The 16,441-nt window shown below is 43.9% G+C and overlaps 1 protein-coding gene across 1 annotated transcript in view; it reads right to left on the bottom strand.

Annotated features, from left to right (window-relative positions):
- The window catches only part of ITGA4 (integrin subunit alpha 4), a 55,085-nt gene extending 39,196 nt beyond the window's left edge, over positions 1-15,889 (bottom strand). Inside the window, exons 1-4 of the mRNA XM_066635138.1 lie at positions 15,834-15,889; positions 14,761-14,882; positions 2,485-2,591; positions 2,273-2,399 (exon numbers count right to left, since the gene is read on the bottom strand). The gene's annotated coding sequence lies outside the window, so the exon portion shown is untranslated. The remainder of the gene's footprint in view (positions 1-2,272; positions 2,400-2,484; positions 2,592-14,760; positions 14,883-15,833) is intronic.
- Positions 15,890-16,441: the final 552 nt, after the last annotated feature.

Here is a 16,441-nt window from a genome sequence, read left to right as displayed (position 1 = left end):
ACAAGAATATAAGAGAAAGAATGTTACGTATTTAAGAAAAAATACCCAAGCAATTAAAATGATAGACATCCACGAATAATGTCACAAATTTTTTTCACAACTGTTTGTCAAAGGAGTTGGGGCTAACTAGAACTACTAGTATCCAACAGCTGTTCCACTGAAAAATATCAGAACAAAGGATTTGAGAAATGTCCTGTTGAAAACTCCTCAATCTTGTTTTTGATTCAAAAAAATTCCAGGCAAATAAAATGATTCACTTTGGAAGTTGTCATTCTAGCCAGGACCTTCCATTAGAGAATAATAATAATAATACAGGTATTTATATACCGCCTTTCTTGGTCTTTATTCAAGACTTTATTCAAGGCGGTTTACATAGGCAGGCTTATTTAAATCCCCATAGGGATTTTTACAATTTCAAAGAAGGTTCTTTCTTTCAAGAACCACTACATTCAGGTATTTCATTCCGATCTGGCTTCACATTCTGGCCTCCATCCTCCCACGCTCAGAGCAGATGGAATAGCTCAGCTTCAGCTTGTCAGCTGCTTCGAGGTTGTACAGTGCCGGTGGCCTCGAACTGGCGACCTTGTGGTTGTTATCTTCAGGCAAATGGAGGCTCTACCCTCTAGACCAGACCTCCTGCCCTGGAGGAGATGTATTTATTGGTGTTTTTTTTTCTGATCCCATTCCCAAGTTCCAGCAAAATATGTTGGAAACAACTATAGTACTTTCCAGGAGATCTCAAGGTACTGTGAAAAAGTGGGGGCAAATGGGGACAGAGAGAGGCTTGGCTCTGCCAGGGCTCAGAAAGGCCTAGGGGAAACAGCCCTCTTATTCCACTGAGGAACTGACAGAAACACCTCTGCTCAGGCTAAAAATTAGAAGGAGATGGGAACTATATTACCTGAAGAACATAGGGACAGAGAGGCAGGATGCAGTCTTGAAAAACAACTCAAAAATACTTACCATGCTCCCATGAACCTGCACTTCCAGGTTTCATGGCAGCACATGAGGAGCACAGTAAGGAGGCAAATGATTTGCTCAAGCAAGCACGAAGCAGATAATTGTGATTTGCATTGCCAGCAGCTGGAGGGAGGTGGCAGTGGCAGACTGAGGGTGGAAGGCACCCTAAATGCATCAACCCATAAGTACCCCCACAATCTACCACTAATGCAACCCACAATAGATAGCTGCACGGATGGGCCAGGAGTGTAGAGAAGATCTTTCCTCACTTCCTTGCCCCTCGTCAGCCAAGGAACTGGGTTAGCAATAGTTCCAGGTACAAACTCAGAATGGGGTGACAAGAGAAGGCAACAGTACCCAGGCACATCATTATGCAGTCCAGTTAAGCAGGAGTTACTCATCCCTGATCACAGTTGGCCAAAAGGGCCATTCTGGCCCAAGTGTGGGAAGAAGACCAAGGCTGGGAAGCAATCTGGTAGTTAGACCATTAACTTTTTCCTGGTCAAGGCTCTTCTTGGAGCAAGGTGGTCTGGAGCAAGGTGGTCTGGAACCAGCTCACCTCCATTTCAGGCCAGGTTCAGAAATGAACCTCTTTAGATAGTACCAGGATCTTTATTCACCAGCTACCTGGGGTTGCCTGTTGTCCTGTCCACCAAACAGGAAGCCAGCAGAAGAGATGGCAGCATGAATTCTCCTTCCCTGAACAGGAAAGGAGAATTCATGCTTCCATCTCCAACCATCTCCTCCAAGATATAGTGGTCCAGGTTTCTTCATTATAGCCAGGGTGAGAGCCAGGGTGGTATAGTGGTTTCGGAGGTGGACTTAGACCTGGAAGATTCAGGTTCAAATCCCCCCTCAGCCATGAAGCTTTCTGAGTGACCTTGGGCCAGTCACTTTCTCTCAGCCTCACCTACCTCACAGGGTTGTTGTGAGCACAAAAGGAGGGGAGATGCTGCATACACCACCTTGAGCTCTTTGGAGAAAGGGCGGTAAAAAAAAAGGTGAAAAAATAAATAAAATAAATTATAGATCTCTTTAAAAATAATGTTTAAACTCCATGTTTGTGATCAGACAGAGAGTTTTATAATACTGTACCATTCATTGTACTTAAGGGATGTATGTCTCATAAAATTTCCTGTTTTTGTATAATCTTTTAGCAATCGTGATTACCACAAAAAGCTTTACAAGATGAAGGCAGATCAACTTGCTGGCAACTTTCCTGGTTGTAGAACACTGAACATCAGCTTAGTTGAAGCCAATGCTTTCCATAATATGTAATTTGCTTCTGTCAAACACCAGTAATCATACCTACCTTTATAGCAAGGACATATTCTTTGACTTAACAATGTCTGAAAATTGGGAGGTATCTCATAACAAACGCCATAAGGAAATTTGTATTCAGTGCGATAAAATTCATTTTTCCACCGATGTCCACAAGCCTATGTCAAAACAAAGATGTGAAAAATAAATCTGATATTCTTGAAGGTAGTCTGAAAACAAAATGGTATTTAAAACAATACTTACAATGATAGATCCATTTTCTCCTGGATGCCTTGACAAGCTCACCCCTAGCCACTGATTGTCTCTTCCTTCCACACAGGTCTTTCCACAGCGTTCCCCTTTTGGGTTTCCTTTAAACAGAAAAAGACATTTCTAACATTACAATCTTTGAGAATACATACACTTACACTGCAGTCCTGTCTTACAGTTAAGCTGACTTGTCACTGTATAAGTGTGACAGTGTGATAGTATACTAGAGGAACTTTAATGCCCCAGTCTTGTCCTGGGCCTACGGCAGCGGATCTCACAACCCACTGCTGAAAGTCCGGTTATAGTGTTGTGAAAGGTACACTGCCATCAGGCACTCCAGAACTGCCAGTACAAATGGCAAGAGGTTCTGCATGCCCCACTAATGGCCCACCCAGGCTGCACTAGGGCAGGTAAGGTGATGGCAAGAGCAGGTTGTGAGAAGAATTGGTAGTGGCTTGGGGGTGTGAGGGAGGTGGAACTTGGCAGCAGCAGCATGCACGGGATCCTGTCCCTCTTTCCTGACCCAGGTCCACCCCTGACTCTCCTCAGACTTATGCCAGCAAAAGAACTGGCATGGGTCCAAGGGGACCTATTGTTAGCCACGTGGCCTACAGGAAGCTAAGTATAAAATATTTGTACTTACCTCTCCCAGGCTTAGTAGGACCCCCCCCCCCCCCAGATACACACACCAAAGTGTGCAGTGCCATGTGTGTCAGCAGCTCTGCCTGCTATGGACTGGCAGAGGATAGGATTGGTCTGCAAGTCAACACCAGTGCTTCATCAACATAATGAAGCTAATAGAAGTGGAGGGGCAATTGAGCTGGTACATGGTGAGCGAAGAACATAGGACTATTTAGTTGAAAGTATATGCCTGGTCACAGTTCTTCCACCAGCTCAGATTACATCTAGACATTAGTAAAAATGCTCAGAGTGGAGGGAACAGAGAAATTGGGCATCCAGGTTAAATGGAGGAGGCAGCATATTAAATAAATACATTTGAGGATAGGATCCATTCTATACATATGCTACAGCAAAAAGGCACAAAGGGCAGGAGGTCTGGTCTAGAGGGTTGAGCCTCCATTTGCCTGAAGATAACATCCGAAGGTCGCCAGTTCGAGACCACCGGCACTGTGCGACCTTGAAGCAGCTGACAAGCTGAGCCGAGCTATTCCATCTGCTCTGAGCGTGGGAGGATGGAGGCCAGAATGTGCGACCAGATCAAGAAAGAAACATCTGAATATTGTGGTTTCTTGAAAGATAGAAACCTTTCAAATTGTAAAAATCCCTACAGGGATTTAATTTGCTTGCCTATGTAAACCGCCTTGAATAAAGTCCGAGGAGAAATCTGAGGACCAAGAAAGGCGGTATAGAAATACCTGTATTATTTATTTATTTATTTTTATTAACTCACATTTATTTATTACATTTATATCCCACCTTCTTCCATCATGGAACTCAAGGTGGTGTACATGGAGTTGCCAGATAGTCACCCATCCAAGCACTAGACTTGAAGCCATTTAGCTTCAGCAGGGTAAATATTATCAATCACCTTCAGATCACGTTGTAGAAAATGTCGAGATGTAACGCACGGGGCTATATTACTCTATTCCAATGTCTACAGTGTACATGGGAGCTTAGTAATGGGGAACTTTGATGAAAGGGCACTCAGCATAAAGAAAGCACTTTTTAGAAATAAAGTAATGGTCAGCAAAGGGGAACAAATAATTAGCACTTGTTTTCTCAGAATCCTTGTTCTTATAGCAAAGTGAATGCAAGTGTTCTTTTATCACTTTGGAAATGAATTATTGTAAGTGAAAATGCTCATAAAATCATAACTTGCATGCCAAAAACACTTTCGAAAGTATCTAACCTAGTAAGAAATAAGAATTCGTTTCGGAGAAAAGTACAGACCAACTGTTGGTGGCACCTTGTAACCACATGGGGCCGCATAGGTATCTTCAACTAATCTGAGCCACATCAATGTGGTTACCACCTATTACACATGCACTTCTTTTATATTATCTGAAAAATCTTACTTCGCAAGCACTTCTTTTGGTATCAATTGGCATATCAAAAATATCTCTCAAACAATTTATAAACCTACCAGTAAATGAGAACTAATATTTTCAGAGAATATTTCAGATAATTTTTCCCTTTAACTTATTTCACTCATGGTTTCCCAGTGTAATAATCACCCTTGTGAGAGAGAGAGAGAGAAGAAAATTTTGGGGCAACAATTTGTAATCCCATAGGACTTCACCAACGTCCTTATGATAATCCAAGACAAATCTATGAGGTACTCAATTTCAGTTACATGTACATTATTATCCTATTTTCTTATGTGAAAACTCATTCTGTGAGCCTCATCTTCATTCCCCCCACATCAGCACACATTAAATTTAAATAGATTTTTGTTAGACAATTTTTTTTTGTAACTAACGTGCAGTAATAATATATAATTATCCTAATCTATTCTTTGAATGAGATATTGTTTCAATCAGCCTAGGAACTATGGTTTCCTTCGAACAAAATGTGGCAGGAGCTGAAAAGGGATGTTCACTTATAAAGAGAAATATAATCTGAAAATTTTGGTGTCCCAGTAACAGAATATTTTCCCACAGAACTAAGGTAGCCCTGTTTTTGGCTTAGTTTTAGATATTTCATTGATTTTATTATGGCTATTACCATTGTAATTGGGCCACAGCACTTTAGGCTACACTTTGCATTAAGGCAGGGGTGTCCAAACTTTTGACCAGAGGGCCATATCAAATATCTGGCATGGTGTTGAGGGCCGGAAAAAAATGTAAATATAAAATGTATATAAATAAATCAGAGATGGAATTTAGATGAGTGAATAAATGAATGAATGGACTCATTCATTCAACTTCTCTGGCCCTTCAGACCAGACACAATCAGAGCACAGTTCCAGTCATATTCAGCCAAGTGGGCCTGAGGCTTTCATGGGACAAGAAACTGGTTGCGGGATGGATAGACTCACTGCGGGCCGCATCTGGACACCAGGCCGGGGTTTGAAGACCCCTGCGTTAAGGAATGCAATATTTTAGATATCTAAAAATAGCTTTATAGGAAGCAGGATTCCTACTTACAAAATATAGTTTTCAATAAACATTATTATTTATTATTTCACATTTTTATACCGCCCTTCCTCCAAAGAGCTCAGGGTGGTTTGCACAGCTGCCCTTCCCCTCCTTCTTGTCCTCACAACAACCCTGTGAGGTAGGTGAGGCTGAGAGAAAGTGACTGGCCCAAGGTCACCCAGGAAGCTTTGTGGTTGAGGGGAGATTTGAACCTGGATCATCCAGGTCTAAGTCCACCTCCCAAATCACTACATCACCCTGGCTCTCATTATCTAAAAGAGAATGGAAGACTCCACACCTAAACCCAGCAAGGTGAGCCCTTCCAAAATTTTAAAATGATGCTTGCTAAGTGAATGAAGTGACTATGCACAGTTCTGATATGTACGGCAAAACCAGTATGATATGTACAGTTCTGTACAGTGCAGTACAGCTATGATGGTATGTACTGCAAAACCAGTAGCAGTTAACATGCATCCCACACAACTTTCTAATCTTTGACCTTAATCTAGCTCATGTCTCTGCCCTTTCTGGTAGTCTGTGGTGGAGTGCTCACTTGGGAGATGCTTCTCCACAGACCACTAGAGAGGGTGGAGACCATCCACAGCTGCAGCCTTCAGTGTCTCCACCCTCTCTGGTGATCCATGAGAGTCCTCACCTGGGAATACTTCCTCATGAACCACCCATGGTTCATGAGGACAGCCCAGAGCTGTCCACAGACAGCCCACAGCTGGTATTGCATGTGGTCCATGATGAACCCAACTTTTGCCTCAGTGGTCTGCAGGCTCCTAAAGGTTGGGAAAACTGCTCTAGTTGAGAGGTATCAGAGTGAGTGACTGGCAGCAACAACCAGTAATGAGGTCATTTGCCAAAAGGTTCCGCAGGTCTGGATCTCTGGGACAAGAGCTAACTTTAAGGTATTAAAAAAACTCTGCTGCTGGGAGGGAGTAAACTGTTCCCTTGCCATTCCATCATGGATAGCTGGCCATAGCAGCCATGGTACAACAGGTAGAAAAGCGGCTCAGGTTTAAGGATCCAGGTGAGCATTAGGAACAAGTATGCTTAGTTTTATTGTTTTAGCATTGTATTTATTCTCTCAAATACTTAAGTGCCTTGAAGTAACGTACAACCATATTTCTATTCTTTAAATAAACCATTTATTATTTCATGCTTGTGTCAGTGTGAACTGATCCATCTAAGTCTGGCCTAGGCCCCTCAGTCTACTACTGTGAAGTGAACCAGAACCAGAACTTTGAGGCCTGAGGTCCTAGAGTTTGGGGGAGCTCGGATCTTGTAAGGGAGGGGGAGTTAGCCTGTAGGACTTCAGCTTTTCCTTGGCTGGAGGACTGGCTGTTAAAAAAGGTGGTGGCCCTGAGGACTTGCATATTCATCTGCTTGGAACATTTGATTACTCGGTAGGAGGTGCACGCAAGAACCTGTACTCAACATAAGGCTCTTTTGCCTAGGAACTGTGTCTTGCTTTCTCACAGAGTGCCAAGACCTTTGAGTTAGTAGGATACACAAGAACAATGTCAGAACATGCAGTTCTGACTCGATGGGAGTATTGGGCCAGTAAACCAGGATTGTGTAGAATTGACCATGATACCCCCTCTGCCCTTAATCTTCCGACATACAATGCAGACCTTGCACCCATGATGTCCTATGAACATAAAGTTGTTAAAAGGTATACTGAAAAGCATACAGTCCCTGTATTACTTGAGAAGAAAACACTGTTCTGTAGGACACCACTGTTTTTCAGTGACATTTTCTCCAGCTAATAGAGCTCCGCACTTAGTTAGCTTCAGTCACATTCTTTTCAGAGATCATCTTGGTTCAAACTAATCAATCTCCCCTTCAACAAATTTCTGTTGCTCTGACCCTTGTAAGAGACCTGCTGATTCACACCAAATGCCTATCAAGTACAGGATCCTGTTTCCCACAGTGAAGAGGAAACCCACAAGCAGGGAAGAAAGGCAATAACTCTTCTGTGTTTTTGTTCAGAGGAACTCTGTTCCAGGCAAGCCTTTCATTATGACATCCCATAACGTAATACTAGCGGTTTTGTCAGTGCTGTTAGCACATAGATCTGGAAACTAGACTGAAACCCTACTCATTGATTCATTGCTGCTCTGCCTCTCAAAAGGTTCCGGCTGCATTTCTTTTGCAGACCATTCCAATGCTAAGTAAAGAGTTGGTTGAACTTATTACTAATAACAGTCAATGTCTGAAAATGTACACATAGCTGAAGGGTAAAACCATGAGATAAAATCCCTAGTAATGCTGACTCTCATCTTCAACTGCAGTGATTTTTATCCCATTTCACAAACGCATAACAATTTCAGATTTAGGACACCAAATCTGAACAGAATCTCTCAGATCTGTTTCAGGACAGCATCATCACAGGGTGCCCAGAGGGAAACAAGTATTTATTTAAAGACTATATGCTGCTTTTCAACAACAAAAAGTTCTCAAAGCAGTTTATATTGCAAAAGGAATTAAAAGATGGTTCCCTGTCCCAAGGGAACACACACAAAAGTATCAGTAAACTACTACCTGGAAGCTATGCAGGGCTTGAGTTGAGAAAGTTATTCTCCCTCTCCTAAATATAAGAGAACCAACCATTCAAAGGTATATCTTTATTACAGGTGACTATATTTGTTTATCATTAAGGAAGCTTGTGGTTGCTTATCTAACCTGTTGTACTTGCAACAGAATAGTTTCCAGGAGCAAAACACTTGAATCATATGCCCTTTCAAAGTTACTGGTGTTGTAACAGTGTGCTGAAACTACTAGATCAGTGGTTCTCGCACATTTAGCCCTGAGACCCACTTTTTAGAACGCGAATCTTGTCAGGACCCACCAGAAGTGATGTCATGTCCAGAAGTGACATCATCAAGCAGGAACATTTTTAACAATCCTAGACTGCAATCCTACCCAAACTTACCCAGGAGTAAGTTCTATTTACTACCATAGTTAAAGGAATATACATAGTAGCTTGTTAAAAGTACAAGTCAGTAACATTTTCCCAAATACAGTCACACAGCATGGTAGCATCAAGTCTAATATATTAAAAATAAAATATTGAAATGAATGGGGACCCACCTGAAATTGGCTCCTAGTGGGTCCTGACTCACAGTTTGAGAAACACTGTACTAGATGCTCTATGCCCATCACTATCAGCCCTAGAATCAGGTTTCCTTGCTTCTCAAAGAATTAATTTCTTAAGCTTTCACCACCACCCAAAGAATGATTACTTTTAGCAAGTGGAACTGCATTTGCATGCATTTCATTTTACGTCTGCGTGATTCTTCACATTTTATGCTTAAAACTTCAGACACTCTTAGAAACATCTATAGAGTTATTTATAGAGGATTTCTATCACATCTAGTGATATCACATCTATCTAGTCTTCCGAGACTGAAGGATGCCAACAACAACTCTATCACATTCACACCTATCAGATGGAAATAACATCTCTTTCGCTCTTTCCTACTTTTCGTTAAAAAATAAAATGTGAATTAATTCAGTGGAAGTTCGAGCTGCAAGGCAGTAGTCGGATAGATGGAAAAAAGAGAGTGAAATGTATGGAGGGACAGTGACCAACATCTGTACTACAATTAGAGCAATCTTGTGTTGCATAGGAATAGGTTATATAGTTGAAGTATCACTTAAGTTATTTGGCAATGCCCAGCCTTTATAAGAACATAAGAAGAGCCCTGCTGGATCAGGCCAAAGGCCCATCTAGTCCAGCTTCCTCTATCTCACAGTGGCTCACCAAATGCCCCAGGGAGCACACAAGACAACAGACACAAACTGCATCCCGGTTCCGTCCCCCGCATCTGGCAATCAGAGGCAGCCTGCCTCTAAAACCAAGAGCTTGCACATACCTACTATGACTTGTAACCCGTAACGAACTTTTCCTCCAGAAATTTGTCCAATCCCCTCTTAAAGGCATCCAGGCAAGATGCTATCACTACTTCCTGTGGCAAAGAGTTCCACAAACTAATTCAGTGTTGGCAACCTTCAGTCTCGGAAGACTATGGTGTCACGCTCTGAATAGTGGTTCTGGAACAGAGTGTCCTCTCCAGTGCGTGAAGCCTGGGTAAAGTAGGTATGGAGGATAGGCTGTTACCCATGCAGCAAATCCCCCCTCTCCATATCCCTGTAATGGTCCAATGGAAAGGCAGAAGCCAATAGGTTGGTTCCAGCGGCATCGCAGGAGTTGTCAGAACGTGACTGTGTTCAGCCACAAACTGCCTCAGGGACTCCAGCTCCGGATTTTGCCTCGAGGTTGACTCCTGAAGCCTTTTCCATAATTGGATGTAGCCACAAGGCAGCGGAGGTTTGGGATCAGAGTTTTCCTTCTCTCAGATGAGCTGCCTTCCCAGGCTGACGAGTCCCATCTACCCGGTGGCTGTTTAGTCGCCTCTTAAGACAAGTACAGCCAAACTGAAGGCCTATTCTTATCCCCAGCCCCCAGGCTCCCAGCTCCCACAAACTAATTACATGCTGGGTAAAAAAATGTTTTCTCCTGTCTGTTCTAACTCTCCCAACACTCAACTTTTGTGGATTTCCCCTGGTTCTGGTGTTATGTGAAAGGGAAAAAGAGTGTCTCTCTATCCACTCTGTCCATACCCTGCATGATTTTGTATGTCTCAATCATGCCCCCCTTCAGGCACCTCTTTTCTAGACTGAAGAGGCCCAAATGCTATAGCTTTTCCTCATACGGAAGGTGCCCCAGCCCAGTAATCATTATGGTTGCACTCTTTTGCACCTTTTCCATCTCCACTATATCCTTTTTGAAATGTGGCGACCAGAACTGGACGCAATAATCGTAAGGTGTGGCCTTACCATCGATTTGTACAATGGCATTACAGTATTAGCTGTCTTATTCTCAATGCCTTTCCTAATGATCCCAAGCATGGAATTAGCCCTCTTCACTGCCACCGCACATTGGGTTGACACTTTCATCGAGCTGTCCACAAGGACCCCAAGATCCCTCTCCTGATCTGTCTCACAACTCAGAACCCATTAGCCTATATGTATTGATTTTTTTGCCCCAATGTGCATGACTTTACACTTACTTACATTGAAATGCATCTGCCATTTTGCTGCCCATTCTCCCAGTTTGGAGAGATCCTTCTGGAGCTCTTCACAGTCTCTTCTGCCCTTCACCACTCAGAAAAGTTTGGTGTCATCTGCAAACTTGGCCACCTCGCTGCATAGCCCTGCCTCCAGGTCATTTATGAAGAGGTTGAAAAGTACAGGCCCAGGACAGATGCTTGGGGCATTCCACTTCCCACCTCTCTTCATTGTGAAAATTGCCCACTGACACCCTCTTTCTGCTTCCTGGACCTCAACCAGGAGAGGATATATAGACACCCATGGAAATAAAGAAATCCTTGCTTTAGTCATAGGATCAAATTTGCTGTGCAAGTACGTAAAGTACAGGAACCTTTATTAGCATAATCTGTCCAAGTGGTTGGCCATGGAAAGTTGCCTGGAGCAAGTAAGGCTCCATTTAAGTCAGCCTGATTGAATGGTGGTAGGGGGTCTGAATGCTCTGATTAAAACTGAGGTCTTCCTCTTAGCCTGTAGATCTGAGGCCTCCTGCCATCAGATCATATCAGTCAATTGTGCCATCACTAATCATATTATTGGCGTGGGTCTTTCCCTTCTGGGAGACACTCAGCACCATTTGCATGTGGATGTTCCCTGAAAACATAAATATAAAAATAGACTGATCACACAATAACAACCATAAGATATGATGATGGCTACTGGCTTAGATAGCTTTAGAAAGGGGACTAGACAAATTCATGGAGAACAACTGTTATTGGCCACTAATTACACAGCTGTAATCTATCCAGGATCAGAGGGAGTTTGCCTCTGAAAAGCAGTTGTAGGGAAACAAGAGTGAGTGAGTGAGTGAGTGAGTCCTCTCTCTCCTGCTTGTGGGCTTTCCAGGGGCAACTGGTATGCCACGGTCAACTAGATGGACCTTTGGCTCCATCCAGCAAGACTTAAGCCACTGACAGTCGTGTTACTGTAGTGCAGTTACACATACCCATGCAACTGGCACCAAAGATAGATGGGGCTGCTGGCACAATCACTGTACAGTAATCTGTGTTGTCCTGCCTATTTCAATCACTCTCTGCCCTGAAATGTTTAATTTTTTTTTTTAAAGAAGTTAATCTGTTGGGAGGTAGTTCATCACGCAACAGCAGAGAGAAAGAGAGATGCAAACGTAGCAGAAGATTTCCTCACCAGCGGCTTTTCCTAGGACATTGCAAGAAAAGTTGATGAAATCTCTGGTGGTGATGAGCAATGAGCATTTCCAGGTGTTATACCACATGAACCTTCAACAAAGAGGCACTAACTTCCTCACAACAGAGATAACGAAGAGCAGTGTCACTGAAAGCCTGCTGCTTGAAACAGGAGAGGTGCTCATGGATGGGGCTGCAGTTCAGTGGTACTGAGCATGAAGGTCTCTCCCATGTTCAATGCCTGGCATCTCCAGGTAGGGCTGGGGACGTCTCCTGCCTGAATTTCTGGAGAGTGGCTCCCCGTAAGCATGTACAACACTGAGCCAGAAAGACTAAAGGTCTAAGGGCACAATCCTGTGCATGTCTACAGAAGTAAGGCCTATTGCATTCAGTAAGGCTTATTTCCAGGACAGTGTGGACAAGACTGCAGTCTAACTCGGTACAAAACAGTTCCCTTTATGAATCTAATCCAATTCCCACACTGTATATAGTCAGCCAGCAAGAACCACTCATGGATCCACACACTCAGGCAACCATACGAAATGGTAAGTTAGCACAAGTTGATCTGTTTAAAAATAAACCCCTTAGGCTACAATCCTATGCCCACTTCCCTAGGAGTAAGCAGAGCTGGACATCCACAAGACCAAATACAGCAGCTTTGAGATGTGGTGAACTGACAAGGGTCTCTTCCATCCCATCTCCCCTGGCCTACTGCCTGTCCAGCTGCTTCACCATGCCCTTTATTCCTCTTACTGCTTGGTAAAAGTGGCAAACCACCTCTTCCTCTAGTGCTGATGCCACAACCAAGCAACTGCATTGATGGGGACACAGTAGAAAGAAGGGGGTGGTGGTTTCAGTCTTCCTCTAATCACTTGAGGTGATCAGAATAGGTGGTGGCAGAGCTGACCCACTTCCTCACCCAATCACTTCTTCAGAACAGATGAGACAGAGCATTCTAGAAGCAGAAGACTACCTGTTTCTTCTACTGCAAGCATGTTCTCTGTTCTGTTTTGGCCAGGTAAGGAATGTCAGGAAGAAGAGGGCCTCCAGGATTGCTCCACCATCTTCCTTGTCTCCCCACCCTCTTCACAGCAGGGTGAGTGGAGTGGGTTCTGCTGGGCCTGTTCTGACTGGACAAGATGGCAGCAGTGAGGTGCACTGGATATACTTTGAACACAACTTCATCTAGAAATTGAACTGAGAGTAAGGCCCACAATGGGACTTACTTTTGAGTAAGCATGCATAAAATTACTGATGAACTTATCCACAAGAAAGAGTTCCAGCCTGCTGCTTGACAGAGCAGAGTCCTTCCCCATCAACATGTATACTCATGTGTAAATGTCCCAACCCAGTGTTTGACTTGTTCTCAGTAATGAACTCTATCATGTAAATCTCAGCTGACTGCATGATGTGACAGGAAATGATATGAAAGTTGTATCTGTGCTAGTTCCTTCACATCTACATGTTACCCTTTGATGACGCTCTCATGAAGCAACACATATGCATCCTCAGCAATAGAAGGATTGAGCCTTAAATAAACCAGCATAGATATTGTCATTTGGACACTGTACTCAGTCAAAAGCCTACAGGGGATACCACTATTTTAATGGCTTTATTTAGTATAAAACTGCAAATTATGGCAGTCATTACATGCTGCTGACAGCATTCCTCAGCTAGCTCTTATCTGTGAGACCTTCTTTTCCCAGCATTTATGACTCAAGAACTGGAATGCATTCGTGCAAGAGAGATCTTCTCCAATGTAAACTCTTATTTTAAAAATACATGGGGTGCCCCTTCCCACTCCTTGCTGTTTGCAGTTATGATTGACCTTGGCTCCAAAACTCTTGAACTCTTGCTTCTCTAATACCTTAAATGGTTTATCTTAAGCTTCCACAAGCTTATGAAATAAGCATTCTGAAAACATTAAGAGTAAACAGCAGGAAATAAGACAGCACACAAGGTACTGCTAATATCTTCTTTAGTTTCAAAAACAACTAACTTTCCATCTGCAAATGGATTTATTTAATCATTTCTATACCACTTTTTTCCAACATTCAATTTTTATATTATAGTATAAGAATGAATTTGAAATGGCTACAATCCATCACATAGTTGAGAATATACATACCCAATGATTTCAGTGAACTTAATTCCATGCTGGCTTGTGAGCCATCATTTTTGTCTGAAAAGACTTTAACATCCAAATGTTTTACACAGACTCAAAATATACAGTACTCAGTGTTGTTGCAGTTTGCTGACCTTTTTTGTAGTTTTAGGATTTCAAGGATACAATCTTAAGCACAGTTATTAGGAAGCAAGTCCCACTGAATTGAGACTCATTGCCATTGCTCAAACCTACACTTTCTGCAAAGACATGCAAATCCCACTGAGTCCACTGGGACTTACTTCCAAGTAAGTATGCATAGGATTTCAGGTGTTTCAGTAAACATCTTTAGTATGACACTGCGTGTTTTCTTTTCTTACTGGCTCTCTGTTTTTAAGTGACATGAAAAATTTTGGCTGCCTTCTAACAGAGAAGGCAACTCAAACATTAATAAATTCTATACCAGAGGAATTTGAATTATGTTATCAGGTGGACAAACCACCCTTTGCATGCCTGTAGACTGAGGAAAATCATATCCTATAAAACTGACAGTCCATAAAGATGTATTGTGCAGCTTCTGCAATTACCATTTCCTCATGACCTGCTACTAGGTATCCTGCTGGGGGAGGGGGGAGTCTATAAATCTAAATATAGGTACATGGGAGACATTACTAAGAACAAAGGTAAAGAAACATCAGTGTCATAGAAAAGTGGTACATAATAAACTCATTACACTTGGCTAATGCCTATGCTTAATTGATCTTGATCAATGACTTCTGGCACAGGGACTTCTCATTCCACTCACCCAATTGGAGCAGGTCACAATTTCTGGTGGGGTTCCTCCCAATTTGACACTTGAAAATTGCTCCCGGATTCACTACTGAGCTATTTGAAGGCCAGTTGGCTTTTGGGGCTCCCACAACAAGCCTAGGGAAGAAAGAAAAAGAAAAGATAAATGGCAAGCAAGGTATCAACCCTGCTGCAGGCCAAACATGTGTTCATGACAACCCTCCAGGGAACCTAGAAAGACACTTAGGTGAACTTGAAATGAATGCTTCTAGTTTAGCAGCTCCCAAAGGTTTCTAGCAGGACCCACCTAGGTTTATTAGACTTTTTAAAAAAGGATGTTTAGAAAGAAATAAAATTTCTTTATTTATAAGTAATAACAACCAGAAAAAGATCCTCAAACATTTATCTCCCTGTATTTACACTTGCTTGCAAACTGCAGGAGCTCAGCTCAGGGCAGTTAGGAGCTATCCTGCACACTGTAGGAACTGAGCTCTTTGCTGTAGCGGCTACGGTCTTTGATGTTTAGTTATCTGATCTTTCCATCACCCTTGAGTGGCCCACCAAAAATCAGGTCACGACCAACAGACTGGGAACCACTGTTCCAATTCACACGATCACAGCCAGAAGCAGTTTGTATCCATGGACAGCAAGGAGTCAAGGCAGGAAGAAGAGACTGGAAGAATGACTTGATCCTCTGGGAGCCAAGGCAATGAAATCTTGCTGTGGTTCCTAACCAGAAATAAAACATTGTCTTGCAAGTGTGATTTGCTTCGACCCTCAGCAGGTTTACTTGGAAGGGAGCTTCTTTTGGACCAGGGGCACTTACTCCCAAGTAAGCGTGCCTGGCACTGCAGCCTCCCCAAAGGTTCCGTTGCAGACACACTTTCCCAAGAGCAAGCCCCACTGAACGCACTGGGACCTCCTTCTGAGTAGACCTGCTTAGGATTGGGCTGCAAATCTTTTTTTGGTCCTGGTGATGAACAGCCAGAGTCAGGACCACTGAAGCCAGGGTGGCTGGCAGGAGCTGGGAGCACCTTCTTGTGCCCAAGCGAGGCCCCCCAGCAGCAGCAGAGCAGCCCCTTCACTTACCACCTGCTGGAGCCGAAGCTGTGCAGCAGCACCGAGTAGCCGAACAAGGTCCCGTTGAGCCCTGCGAAGACAAGGGGGCTGCGCGTGTCCAAGTTGTAGGGGCTGCCGGGCGTCGCGCAACAGCTGAGGAGCAGAAGCAGCCGGGCAGCGCCCGCGAAGCCGCAGCCCTCCTTCAGGGTCTTCCAAGCAGCCCTCATTCCTTTGGGCGTCGCGGGGGCTCCCTCCGAGGAGCCTCAGTGGGGGCTGCCTGCAGGGCGAGGAGCAACAGGGAACTTCCTCGGCGCACAGCTTGGGGCTGAGAAGAAGTTGGCCCGCCTGGGGACACTGCTCGCTCCTGGGGCGGCGGTGCCTTCCTGGGACAGGCAGGAGTCCGCTTTGGGAGAGGGGGTCGGCTTTGGGAGAAGGGGGTCGGCCTTTCCTTCGAGGGGCTGCCCGTCCCTAGGGGGCGCGGGGGGGCGCTGCTTCCAACGAGCTGCTGCGAGGACGCTCGCGCTGAGCCAGGAAAGTTTGCGCGTCCCGGCAGCTGCAGCGCGCGCGCTCAAAGTTGTGAGTTGCGGGGAGGAGGACGGCGATAGGCTCCCAGGGGAGGAGGGGGCGTGGCAAGTCTG

This window comes from Tiliqua scincoides, chromosome 1 (genome assembly GCF_035046505.1).
Source record: "Tiliqua scincoides isolate rTilSci1 chromosome 1, rTilSci1.hap2, whole genome shotgun sequence".
Lineage (NCBI taxonomy): Eukaryota > Metazoa > Chordata > Lepidosauria > Squamata > Scincidae > Tiliqua > Tiliqua scincoides.
The sequence above is the reverse complement of the archived record's forward strand: the minus strand, read 5'-3'. Positions and strand labels throughout refer to the sequence as shown.